Source organism: Pinus tabuliformis, chromosome 4_2 (genome assembly GCF_031772625.1).
Source record: "Pinus tabuliformis cultivar Carrire ecotype Pingquan chromosome 4_2, CPIR1, whole genome shotgun sequence".
NCBI classification, from domain to species: domain Eukaryota; kingdom Viridiplantae; phylum Streptophyta; class Pinopsida; order Pinales; family Pinaceae; genus Pinus; species Pinus tabuliformis.
This window is the reverse complement of record NC_142304.1, coordinates 945,399,462-945,414,272: the sequence shown is the minus strand read 5'-3', so window position 1 is coordinate 945,414,272 and position 14,811 is coordinate 945,399,462.

Genomic DNA, 14,811 nt, shown 5'->3' with positions numbered 1-14,811 from the left:
AAGGAATGAAATGATGACAAAATCTGTGGCTTTTCTAGAAGGGATGGCTTCTATCCATTTAGCAAAGTAATCATTGGCTATCAAAATCCATTTATGTTGGGCTGAGGAGGATAGGTGAATTTCACCAATGAAGTCTAGACCACGCTGAAATGGCATTTCTATGGAGATGGGTTTGAGGGGTAATGGTAAGATATTCTTCTTGCCTTCAAATATTTAGCATTTGTGATGGGATGCCACATATTTTCTGACATCTGCAAAAAGGGTGGGCTAGTATGAACCTGCCCTTAAAATCTTATCAACAATTGTTTTCCAGTATAGGTGTCCCCTACAATCCCCTACATGAAATTCCTGCATGACTTTGTGAGCTTCATTTTTTAATAAACAATTTAAGAAAATGCCACCATTATCTTTCCAAAATAAACCGTTGTCTAAGATACAATATTTCATTGATTTCATCCTTAGGAATCTACTTCTAGTTCTAGATAAACTAGGAAGAGCTTGTAAGTTGAGTAAAATGAAAATAATGTCTGCATACCAAGGTAAATCTATGAATGATTCACTGATTTGTGGAGTCGCCATCTGTTCCTGATCATCTATAGCAGCAATGAAATTTATGTCTAAGGATCGATAGTTTACTTCAGCCATGAGTTTGGCTAAACCTTGCCCTTTAATCAATTTTGTGGACTTGATCTCAACATCATATTCTAGTATGGTGGCAATTCATTTGCCTCTTTTTCCATCATGCCCATTCTGAGTTAGAATGTCTTTTACAACTAAGTTTGGAACATATGATATTATATGTGAGTACAGAATATATACTCTGAAATCCTTTATGGCTTTCACTAAAGCAAGAGCTTGTTTTTCCATTATATTATAATTTAGAGTAGTATATCTCAAAGCTTTATTAAAGAAGGTGATGGGTTGTTCATAAACCTCATCATTATTTTGCAACAAGATTGCTGCAGTAGTGTGTTCTGAAGCAAATGAAAAAATTATGAAGTCTTTGTTGAAATTAGGACTTATGAGGATAGTTGTCTTAGCAAGGGCTTCTTTGATTGCTTCAAAAGACTGCTTAACCTCTACTGTCCACTTAAGTGTTGAATCTTTTTTCAACATGTTATTCAAATATCTAATTACTTCTGCTAAGTTAGAAATGAATCTTCTAAGGAAATTTATTTTACCTAAGAATGATTGTAATTCTTTAATGTTCCTACGATGACTTATGTTTAGGATTGCTTCTATTCTAGTTGGATCAATTCTAATGCCCTCTTTTGAAATTATGTGTCCTAAGAGTTTACCTTCTTGTCCAAAGAGTGTCTTTTTGGGATTCAAAGAAACGCCAAATATTCTACATTTAATAAAAACTCTTCTCAAATGATCTAGATGTTCATTGTCTGTTTTGTAGTATACTATTATATCATCTAGATAAATGAATAAAAAGTCATGAATCTCCTCAGCAAAAGCTATATATATAGATCTTTGAAAGGTAGCTCCTGCATTCATTAGTCAAAAAGGCAATTTCAAATACATGAAAATAACCCAGGGAGTGGTAAATGCAGTCCTTGCTTGATCCTCTGCTTGAACTAAGATTTGGTTGTATCCAGAAAACCCATCAAGTAATGAGATTCTAGATGATCCTACCACCCTCTGTAAAATATGGTCCTTTTTGGGGAGAGGATAGTTATCTTTTAGTGACACTTTGTTTAAGTTTCGAAAATCAACACAGAGTCTAATTTCCCTGTCTTTTTCCTAGTGGGAAATAAGTTAGAAACCCAATTTGAATATCTAATTGGTGCTATGATTTATGCCTCATGCATCCTTTTTACTTCTTTTTCAATCAATGGCTTAAGAACTGGATTAATCGTTGTAAGCTTTTGTTTAAAGGGTTTATGATCTTCTTTGATGGGAATTTTATGTTCAATAATGTCGGTGTCATAAGATTTGAGGTCTTCATAACTCCAGCCAAAGACATCTTGGAATTCCTTAAACAAACTTATTTATTTCATCTTTTCAGCTGGAGGTAATTCTTTGTATAATTTAATAAGCATAGGTTTTTCTTTTGTTCCTATATTACATTCTTCTATGTTTGATCTTAAAGGCTCCATTTTTTATTTTCTAGCTAAATCATTTGAATCAAACAAATATTCTAATGGGGCTAATACCTTAGGAAAAAATTTATTTTTAAGGTTTAAAATCTCAAAATCATCATTAATTATTTCTTCTATTTCTACTTTTTCTAAGTTATCTATTTCTACTTTAGTGAATTTAGTGGGTTTATTGACATCTACAACATTTATATCTATCTCACTCTTTATGATGGCATCTACTATACAATCAGTATCTATGTTACAGTTTAATAATTCTCCCTTAGCATTCATAAAATTATAGATTTGAGAATCTTGTGAAAAAATTTGTCAATATTTCAGATTATCACGTATAACTGGCTTGTGTCTTACTTCTGCAGTGTACTTGTGATTGGGCTTAAAAGGTAATCTGCAAGTGCTAGCAAAGCTAGCCAAACTATGAGCTTGCATGTTCTATTCACTGGTAATAACATCAAAATCAATTTCAAGAAGTTCTTTAATCAGATATAGGACAGTTTCTATGTATTGGATAAGTCTACCATGTTGTTTATGCATTTAAAGTTTAATCTAAAAGCATGACCTTCAAAATGATTATTTTCGATGTTGTGAATCCAAACTCATGCACCTACTCCTAATCTATTAATTGAACCATCAAAATCTAGGTGCCACATAGATTCTTGAAATATATTATCATTGTCAGGTTCTTTATGTTTTTCTTCTAAAGTTGAGATTTCATCTTTTCCATTGTCTAAATTATCCAAGATAAATGAGTCCAGATCAGAACGCATGGAATAAATAGGGTAATTCTGTGGTTTTTCTGAACTACTTACCTGTATTTGATCAAGGTTTCTCTGTAAAGCTTTCTTTGCTATCCAAATATAGAAATGGTAGAATATGACATGTCTAATTGCAGAGATCCTTGTAATTTTTCTCCCCATGAGCAAGATAACACCATACCTAATTTAGGTGGAATATTAGCAACTACTATGTCCATAACAATACTTTTTGCTAGGCATTGGACTAGAGTTGCACACAGGCCTTTTATCAAGCCTAGGCATTTGACTTAACTAGAAGCAAAGGAATACAGGTCATTGTAGGGTCTACTGATATCTAAGTTTACTCTTTCCATGATTGCTTTAGGCATTAGGTTATGAGATGCTCTCGAATCTAACATAGCATTATGTAGGATTTTATCGTGAATGTTTAAGCTAATGTAGAATGGAGGAATATCCCCTTGTTGATGTTTTCCATTCACTTCTGGACCAAATAATAATTTAGGTTTATCATCATTAAGGTTTACAACATCTTATCCTTCACCTATGTCAAGTGTTTTAGAAATTTGTGCTTTATATGATTCATTTTTCCTGAGCTCTGTTAAAGGAACTGGTATTTTCAATTTGGCTATCTCAATTTTTATATTTAATGGAATTTGAGTTTTTCCTAGTTGAATGACTTCATCTTTAGCAATTTGGGTTTGTGTGATTTTGTCTTGTTTACCAGCACTTGGTAATTCAGTTTTGTATCAACAGTTTTTCTTTCAATTTTCTTGTTTGGAATAGTTGAGTAGCAATTGAAGTTTTAGTTTTAGCCAAAGTTATGTTTATAATTTTTGGGTTGGAAGCCTCCTAAGTTACTCTAGGTAGAATTTGTAAAACTTTGGTCAGAGGAGCTTCTGCTATTTTCTTAGTTTGGGTTTGGACTGATTTTTTAGTAGGAACTTCTATGTTCTTACTGCTTCTAAGGCTATATTGTTTGTGAACTTCATAGATAGCATATTCATAGCCTTGTTTAAAGTCAAAGGACTCTCCAGATTTTAAATGTAATTGCTCTAACATGTACAATTCTTGTTCTTCCTGGGAAAGAAAAATGGAATCTTCATTGTTTACTCCCATCAAGTTTATCTAGGTGTCTTGGTCTTCTTCAAGATGTTGTGAAATTTCAACATAATTTTCCTAGAAAGGTGTCTGGATGGTTCTTCCTTAATAGTAGCTCTCTGCTCATTCCTCATTCTAGCTCTCTTAGCCAACAAGTTAGCTTCTACACTAACTGCATCACTCTGCATCTGTTTGAAAGTTGGAGGGTTTCTTTCTCTCAATTGGTAGGACATATCAGTTTCAAAACCATCAAGAAATTTGATTAGTGCCATGTCTGGTGGAGGTTTGATATTTGCAGGGATTGCATTATAAATACTGTTAAACCTAGTACAATAGTCCTGAATAGATTCATTAGGAGCTCTTCTAATGTTTCCTTAGTCAGACAATATTTGTAAAGGATTTCTCTTTCTTTCCCATCTATTGATAAACAATCTATGGAAAATAGTTAAATCAGCAATATGACCAGCAAGTAAATATTTAAACCATTTCTTGACATCTCCTGCCAGTGTTTGTGCAAATAATCTCATATGTACATCTTCTTCATCAATTCCATGTAATTCAAAATAATCATTCATTTTATTTACATGTTGTTGTGCAGTATATTGACCAGTGCCATCAAATTGAAATATTTTACTCTCGTAGTCTTGGGGCATGGCATGTGCTTGAGCTGGTAAGGTCAAAGGAGCATATCTGGTGGCCATGGCTAGGATTCTAGCTTGGTTAGGAGGTAAAGTGGTAGTTCTTGAAGATGAACTTGAAGTGCTTGTAGATGAGCTTGAAATGCTAGAAAATGTAGCAGAAGTGCTAGAATAGGAACTTGAAGTATTTGGAAATGGAAATAGAACTTTGGGCTGAAGAGGAAGCTTGGGGATGAATGATTTTGTGGAATGAAGTGTAGTGGAAATAATAGATCGGGTGGTACTAAATAAATATGAATTTACAGACTCTGAAGGAATGGTATAAGGCTTAGGAGTAGGAGCAATTAGAGCAACTAATTCAACTGACTGTTGAAAATAGGCTTCGTCTATGTGCCTTATCAATGTTGAGGTTAAAGAATCAACTTTTTCAAAAGTGTCTAGAACATGTTGATCTAAATCAGGATGTACAGTATTCTTCTTTCATTCAATAAATTGAATAAAAGTAGGGTCTATTATAGTATCATGGACTGAATTTTCAGATTTGGTATGAACCAAAGAATGCTCAAATGATAAATCAAATTGAGATTCCTCTAAGTTTGATAACTCTTTAGGAAGTGAATTTGCTTTGATTAGCTGACTAGTGCTTTCTTGACTTTCTATTTTATTGTTTCTTCTTAAGATTATGTATGGATTATCATCAATTATAGTAGGGTTTGGATCTGGATGTGCTGTAGTATAGTATGTTCTTTTGGAAACCATAATTTTAAATTTTTATCTTTTAATGAAACTTTTTGACAACCCTACAATAACCTTAAGGTGAAAAGATGAGATTTAGGATTTCCTTTAAGGTTTATTAAACTGAGGACTGATTTCCCCAGTATGGTCGCCACTATGTTATCACTCCAAAATTTCCCTAGGGTTGTTCAATGTTGTGTTTAAAGAAATAGTAGAGGTAACCACAAACCTACTTTTGAGATCAGGATCTAGTCTTCCTAATGCTCAGAGAGGGCTCTCCCTTAATAATTTAACTTTATTGAATTAATTGATTTTAGGATAGTTATTTAAGATTGATTGGGTTTTGATTTGATTTGGTGGTGGAATCACTAATTTAGATGGATAGATGAATGTCTTTTACCATTGGAATACTGAGTCAAAATGTCAAGAAAACAAGACTGAATGAAGTTCTAAAGATATTTTCCACAGGGCAAGGTAGCTGAGTAATTTCATATCTTTTAGGTTGGATGGTGAAGTGGTTTTTAATCCGGATCAAGGAGCAGTTAAGGATTCCTCAAACCAGATAACGATGGAAATGAAAGAGGTCAATCGAAACTAGGGAGAAATGAAGAATTCCCTACTTAAGATATTAGAAGAAAACATCAAAATGAATAACTCTTCAAGGCAGAGTGTACTTCAACAAATTCTGTAATAATATTCCAGTTATTACATCCAAATTTGGAAAACATGTAAGTATGAAAAATACTTAAGAAAATAACAACTTAACAAATAAAGATACTTCACTAAAGTAGCCAAACACATGAATCCTGTAATGCAATTCCTTTATTACTCAGTCCGGTCTGCTAACTTGAAAATGTTACAATAAACCCTTAGGTTTCAGATCAATACAACCATAGAAAACGTTCAGCAATCCACCCCCAATACTTCGAATTGTGAAGTATTTATACAAAAACTATTACAAAATATCTAAAAACTTATTTAGAAATTATTCAAGGAAAATGAAATATCTTCATGCAAGAAGAGAGAGACAGTTATCTAACTAATGCACGCTGTCCCTGTTTATTTGGCTTTGTTGTTTGCTTTCACTGATAGTTTTCTGCTTTAACTCTTTTGTTGTTTTTCTTTATGCTGGTTGTCCTTTTACTTTGCCTTTGAACTTTAAACTTTGTATTTCATCTGATACTAACTTAAGTGATCTGTTACAGTTTACTGTTTTACCCTGACTGCTCTTGACTTCTTTGTTTTCACTGTTTTATCTTTCCTTTTCACAGTAAATCATTCAAATTTTCCCAAGACTCTGCATTTAGTAATTTAATCTTTACCATTCTTCTGAAGATTTCATCATCCTTTGTGTATTTTGCAAATGTAGGTTTGTTGATAAAGGGATATTTTACCTCATGCTAGAGGTAAAAGAGATTCTCAAAAGTTTGGTAGAGCACTTTTCCTATTATAATTCCTTTCATGACTGAATTCTTTGCTTGTTCCTTTGCCACTTCTCTGATTTTCTTATCATAGTCATCATGCCTCATCAATCAGTCATTCATGACCAAAGGATTTGGCAAGTCTTTCTGCCTCAAAATATCGAATTTCACCATAATTTTGGTTATTGCTAGCTCCATGTTTTGACACTTGTCTTCAAGTTGTACCATCAAGTTCCTCTTGGTGATTACTTTCTTTACTTCTAGAATTGTTTCAGTCCTGACACTTACGCCAATCTCTTCCAATTCCTGTTTGTTCTTGGAATTAAGAAACTTAATGACTTCATTCGGCTCCTTTGTCTTATTACCAAGCTCTTCCTTAAATTTTTGAATAGCTACAGTTGATTCCTTGATTAATTCATTCTACTTAGAGGTAACTAGGATGGATGGCCAAATATCATTAACAGAGTTAATGGTATTGACACAGAGCTGCTGTTTGGCTTGGGTAGGTGATTCTTTGAATGTCAATTCTTTCTCTAACTTTTGTATTCTCTCAGTCAATCTATTTGATTGTTGTGTTTCATTTTTATGCATGATTTGTGCCAAATTCTTTACATATTCTAGACTTTTTATTTGATCTTTAAGTCTATTTATTCCGTTTGTTTGGATGTACATATCTTGCATAGCTTTGATTAATTTACACGCTTCATCACTAGGATGAGCTGCAACTGTAGATGATTATGTAACTGATGTAGTTTTTGATGTAGAGGGAAGTGATGTAGCTTCTATAACTATTGTGGCTGCTGAGGCTGCTAAAGTAGAAGGAACTGTTGTAGTAACTGTAGGAATAGAAGTGACAGGGATTGATTCCATGATGGCCTTTTTCTCCTGCACTAACTCATCCATCTCATTTTCCATTTATGTTAATTGAGAAGTCAATTGAAGAATGAAGTTCATCATCTCATCTTTTTGGTTTTGATTCTCTAGAAATTCCTTGCTCTGTGGATGTTCATTAGGAGACAATTTTTGTTGCTTCTTTAATGTAGCAATTTCTACATTCTTTTTCTTAATGATTTCTTTTGCACCTTTGACATTATTTGGATCATATCCCACTTGAATAACCAAATCTTCCAGGGATTTAATTCAGTTGTCTTTAGCTTGTGAGGATGCCTTTTCTAGTTTTAACTGTGCTTTGTGTTGGAAATAATACTAAGAGGGGGGGTGAATCAGTATTATCAAATTCTTTTAATAAATCTTCCTTATTTGTTCTTTGAATTATTTTTGCATGTCAGTACCATAAAATAATGAGCATGAACAAAGAAAACAGATAGTCACACCAAAGAACACAAGATGTAAGGTGGAAACCCAATGTGGGTGAAAACCACCTGCTACAGTATGTCTCTATCTTCATTCAAATTAGAAACTCCTTTTACAATGGTTTTGTACTGGTGCAGTCCTTTACCAGTACGCAGGCTGCAACCTGCAGAGAGCTACAACTCTCTCTCGTTTTCCAGTCTCTCCTGGAAGGGAGCTACAACCCCCTACTTCTTTTCTTACAAGGACCACTTTTCATAAATTTTCAAACTAGATCCATAACCATCAAATGATCATCAAGTATAATAAAATCACCCAGTCAACTGTAGTAACCAGATCAACAATAATAGAACCAAACCGAGAACACCTTATCAACAGAAAAATACAGCCAAACAAAATGTCTTAAGACAGATACGCAGTTTTTATTTCTCTGGTCTGCGTGCGTACGCACTTCACCTTCTGCTCCCCTGCGTATACCCGGAGAGACCCTTTTGCCGCACTGCGTGTCCACGCACTGTTTCTTCAACTGCGCTGCTTACTGTTACTGCAGGTACGCACCCAGAGACCCTATTGCGCCGCGTACTATTGCTGCAGGTACGCGCCCAAAGATACTATCGCGCCGCGTACAGTTACTGTGCGTATGCACCTGAACCTTCGTCGCTCTGTGTACCCACGCAGTTCTCCTATTTCTGCTCTGCATACCCACGCAGATCTACTGTTTCTGATCTGCGTACCCATGTAGATCTTCTGTTTTTGCTCTGCGTACCCACGCTGCTCTCCTGTTAAACACCTGCGTACTTCTGATTAGGGCCGAATAGGCAGTCCACCAGAGTGGCACAGATGCTCAGATGCCCAGATCTGATCATGCGCTCAAGAGATCACCCTTCACAGATTCACTTTCAACTTCATATAGATCAAGCTTTTAAGACCATAACCCAATATTTCAGATCTTAAGATATTCAATTGCGAAAGATGTTTAGCCAAGAGATCTTCTTTGCTTTATATAGGCAAGCTCCTCCTAAAATCATGGATCAATATCACGAGCCAAAACCATAATAACACAAATATCGTCGGCTGAATACCAAGGGTTAAACATAAGAAACCCCACGTGTGCTTTTCTCTGCCTTGAAATGAGTGCACTGGGAGTACACACCTCCCGAACAGCTGACCTGCATGTCTGGCCGCGGTCCCTTCACGGTGTACCTGCGGGTACGCACCTTCTGAACTGATCTCCTGCGTACTTATTAATTTTCAACATATTGAGAGCCTTGCCACAGGAGTTGCCATCAAGTACAACATTTGTAACATATAGCCATACCAGAAACATAATGCCAACAATCTCCCCCTTTGGACTTGATGGCAACCTCACAAACTTCAGCTTCATTCTCCCCCTTTGACATCAAGGGCAAAGGGTTATGCTCCCCCTAAGAACATGCTCACCTTGAATATGAACCAGATCTGCAGCGAAGAACCATAATCCACCATGAAAGAGATAGAGACATATTGCAGCTACTTCCATGATCTCCTTCTGTACATCCTCCATAATACCAACAATGCATTATATGCTCCCCCTGAACCTGTACCATCAATCTTCAACCAATCAGCCACCCAACACATGTATGCATATACAACCATCAATCAGAAGAGGTTCAATAATAAGATGATGCATCAACAACCCCCAACTTTTGCTTGAGGTATTCAAAAGTGTCCCTGGGCAATGGTTTGGTGAGTATATCAGCAACTTGTTCCTTAGAAGGAACATACTCCAACTTGACCTTCTGTTCAAGCACTTGTTCTCGAAGAAAATGATACTTGATTGGTATGTGCTTGGTTTTTGAATGCATGACAGGATTCTTTGAGATGTTGATTGCACTTGTGTTATCACATAAGATGGGGATAGGTGGTGTACAAGTGATTTGAAAATCCTGCAGAGTCTGCATCATCCAAAGAAGTTGAGTGCAACAAGATGCAGCAGCAACATATTCTGCTTCAGCTGTAGACAAGGCAATCGAACTCTGTTTCTTGTTGAACCAAGATACCGGTCTAGAACCCATAAAGAACGCACCGCCACTTGTGCTTTTCCTGCCATCCACGCTTCCGGCCCAATCTACATCTGTATAAGCATGAAGTGTGAGATCTGTATCTCTAGGATACCATAAGCCATAATTTTGAGTCCCTTGAAGATATTTGAAAATTCTCTTCACTGCCTGAAGATGAGTCTCCTTCGGATTTGCCTGAAATCTTACAACTATTCCAACTGCATGCATGATGTCCGGTCGGGTACCTGTCAAATAAAGTAAACTTCCAATCATAGATCTGTAGGTTGGTTGATGTACTGCTGTAGATTCATCATTTGCACTGAGGCTACATCCTGTGACCATGGGTGTACATACTGGTTTTGCATCTTCCATGCCATATTTCTTCAAAATCTGTTTGAGATACTTGGTTTGAGATAAAAATATTCCTCCTTTTTTTTGTTGGATTTGCAAACCAAGGAAATATGTCAGTTCTCCCAGCAAGGACATTTCAAATCCTTTCTGCATGACCAAGGCAAAGCTTTGACTCATAGCTTCTTCATTGCTGCCAAAAATAATGTCATCTACATACACAACAAGTATTAGCAATTTGTCATTTTCAACTTTTATATAAAGATTGCTATCTGCTGATCCTTTTGAAAAACCTTGTTGATGAAGATATTTGTCCAAACGGTAGTACCAAGCCCTTGGAGCCTGTTTGAGACCATAGAGAGCCTTTTTCAATATGCATACAAGATTTGGATCATTTCCAAGAATGAATCCATCTGCCTGCTCAATGTATACTTCTTCTTCCAAGTCTCCATTCAAGAAGGCTGATTTCACGTCCATTTGAAATACTTTGAAGTTTTGAAAACTTGAGAGAGCAAGGAACATTCGGATGGCTTCAAGTCTTGCAACAGGAGCAAAGGTTTCTTCAAAGTCTATTCCTTCTTGCTGCGCATACCCTTTACAAACAAGTCTAGCCTTGTTTCTAATTACTTCTCCATTTTCATTCAATTTATTTTTGAAGACCCATTTTGTTCCGATAACATTCTTATCCTTTGGTCTAGGAACCAGCTCCCAAGTGTTGTTCTTTTCGATCTGCTCAAGTTCTTCATCCATTGCTTTCACCCAACATTCATCTTTGCATGCCTCTTTCACATTCTGTGGTTCAGTAGAGGAGAGTAATGCCAAATAGCTTGAGGCTTCTGCAACTGTTCTTCTTATTTGTACACCTGCTTCTTTCTACCCCATAATCTGAGATTCTAGATGATTCTTCTGAACATATCTGGATGGAGTCTTTTCTTCTATTCTTGTCTGCTCCTCTGGTTCTTCTTGAGGTTCTTCATCATTCTGTCGTTGAGGGTAGCCTTCATCTTCTTCGATGTCTTCATGATGTACTTGCCTAGGAATGTATCCCTTCTCATCAACCACTACATCAATGCTGTCAACAATTCTGCCAAGTCTTTTATTGTAGCACTTGTATGCTTTGCTATGTGGAGAGTAACCAAGAAGAATACCTTCATCTGCTCTAGGTTCAAGTTTGCCAAGCTGCTCATCAGTATTCTTAATATAGCATTTGCTCCCAAATATTTTGAAGTGCTTTACCGAAGGAGTCTTACCACTCCAGAGCTCATGAGGAGTTTGAGTGCTGTTCACCCGAACATTTGTCTTGTTGAGAATAACAACCGCAGCATGTGCAGCTTCACCCCAGAAGGTTACGGGAGTTCCTGACTCATCAAGCATAGCACGAGCCATTTGTTGGACTCTTCTGTTCATTCTTTCCACAACTCCATTTTGCTGAGGAGTTCTAGCTGTAGAGAATTCTCTTCTTATCCCATGTTCTTCACAGAAATCGAAAAATTCATTTGAGGTAACTCTCCACCTCTGTCGGATCTGAGGCACTTAATTTTGTGACCCGATTCATTTTCAACCAAGGCTTTGAAGGATTTGAATTTTTCAAATGCTTCATCTTTGTGCTTCATAAGTCCTAACCAGACAAACCAGGAGAAATCGTCAATGAATAATATCAAGTATTCTTCTCCTCGAGGTGTTCTTTTCCTGAATGGACCACATGTATCTGTATGTACTAGCTCAAGAGGCATGCTAGCTGATCCTTCCTTCTCTGGAAAGTTAGTTCTGGTTTGTTTTCCAAACTGACATGATTTCCATATGGTGTCATCAGGAATTTTGATATCTGGAAGATCGCGAACTCCCTGATATTTGCATGCTTTACTTATTTGTGAAAAGCTTAGATGCCCCAACCTCCGATGCCATAACCAATGCTCATCATCCTTGCTCAGATAGCATTGTTGTTGTCCTTCTTCAAATATGTACAGATTATTTGGAGTTCTTTTGCCTTTGATCACTGCTTTACCTGTATCAAGATCACGAACAAGACATCCATTTGATCTGAATATCACCTCGGTTCTTTGATCACACATCTGGCTGACACTTAGAAGATTATGCTTCAATCCATCAACATACAAAACATTTCCAGCCTTGACCTTTTCTTTTAACTAGGCAATTCCTTTTCCTTTTATAGTTGCAGGAGTATCATTTCGAAAAGAAACTTTCTTTCCCTTTTCTAGAGCAGAATATGACTCAAGTTTTTCTTTATCACCTGTCATATGCTTTGAACATCCACTGTCAATGTACCATAGATTTTCCTGTCCCTCTGCATAAAATGCTATCCCACATCTTTCTGTTTGTGGTTCCTTTATTCTCCATGTTTTTGTGCTTGAGGCTTGTTCCTTTTTCTGCTGAAACCTGCTCCTACATTCAGAATCTTCATGACCAAAGTTATTGCAAATATAACATTCTACTTCATTTTCAAGAGCTGAAAAGTTGTTATAGGTCCTTTTTGTAATCTCGGTCATACTTGTTTGTTTTTGAGCTTCTCTAGTCATGATTGTTTTATATGAAACACATTGAGCTGCTTTGTGACCAAAGTTATGACAAGAGAAACATTGTCCATTGAAGAAACTTCTACGGTTATCAAATCTACCAGCCAAGTGATTGTAATCTCTATTGTCATTCATTCTTGAACCAAATTGAGAAGCTTTTACTTGTGGCTGGTTGTAGCTTTTGTTCACTCTTAAGACGGATTGCCCCTGATAGTCTCCATTGTGCTTTTGCTCATTCCTTTTTGCTGCATCAAGATAACTTTTTGAAGTGGATACTTGAGAAGTTTCTCCATTATAGCCCAGACCTGTCTTGTTTAGAGGAGAACGCTGCACATTGATAATCTCATCCAGAGTTTCAGATCCTTTGACAAACTTAAGATTAATAGCTTTTGTTTTCTCAATCTCTTTTCTAAGAGCAACAATTTCACCTTCTAATTTTTCAAGATGTTTTTCTTTTTCATCAATTTGAAATTGTAGAGTATCAATGATCATATTCTTTTCTTCTATACATCTCTTGAGTCTAGTAATTTCTTCAAAAAGGTTATCCACATCTATAGCATCCATATAATCATCATCTTCAAATGCCATTAACAGTTTATATTCATTACCTTGTTCATCTTCATCACTATTTGATAGACCATCACTGTCTTCATGAGTGTAGTAGCTTTTCCTATTTGTACCCTATTTCTTGTTCCATCTAGCAGGTTCCTTTCCTTTATCCTTATAAGGACATTTTGCAGCATAATGACCTACTCTTCCACAAGCAAAGCATTTAAAAGGTAACTTACCTCTGAACCTTCCAGAACCCCTTTTAAGATTTCTGACAAAATTTGATTCTTCTTCTTCTTCTTCTGGTACGTGACTTGCTTCATAATAATCTCCTTTGCCTGACGCCTTGAAAGCAGCTTCTCTTCTGTCTGATGGACCTCCATTTCTCATTTCATAAGCGGTTAGAATTCCATGTAGCTGAGACATAGTAAGAATTCGTAGATTTTCTTTTTCTTCTATTGTAGATACTTTAGATTCAAACTTGGGGGACAATGATCTTAGAACCTTTTCAACCACATTAGCCTCTTTTATTTCTTCACCCAAATTTTTCATGCAATTAACAATCTCATCAACTCGAAGAAAGTAGTTAGCCACACTTTCATCATTATACATCCTGAGATTCTCATACTGAATCCTGAGAGTTTGAAGTTTAGCACGCTTTACCTGTTCATCTCCTTCGTAGCTCAAGACAATCTTGTCCCATATTTCTTTTGCGGATTTATATTGCATAACCTTTACGAATTCTGTTTGAGATCAGCATCCCAGCAATGTATTGACTGCTTTAGCATTTGTTTCATATTTCTTCTTTTCGGCCGCATCTGTAGGTGTAGCTGAAGGAAAAGCGTAGCCTGTATCGATGATATCCCAAACTTCTGTACCAAGATATTGAAGATAGGCAGTAACTCTTACCTTCCAATAATTGAAGTTTGTCCCATCAAAAATTGGTGGCCTGATTGATGCTTCCCTCTCATAGTTGCTCACGATGAATGATCTTCCTTCAAGCGATCAAGCTTCTCCGAAGGACCTGCTCTGATACCAATTGTTGGAAATAATACTGAGAGGGGGGGTGAATCAGTATTATCAAATTCTTTTAATAAATCTTCCTTATTTGTTCTTTGAATTATTTTTGCATGTCAGTACCATAAAATAATGAGCATGAACAAAGAAAACAGATAGTCACACCAAAGAACACAAGATGTAAGGTGGAAACCCAATGTGGGTGAAAACCACCTGCTGCAATATGTCTCTATCTTCTTTCAAATTAGAAACTCCTTTTAC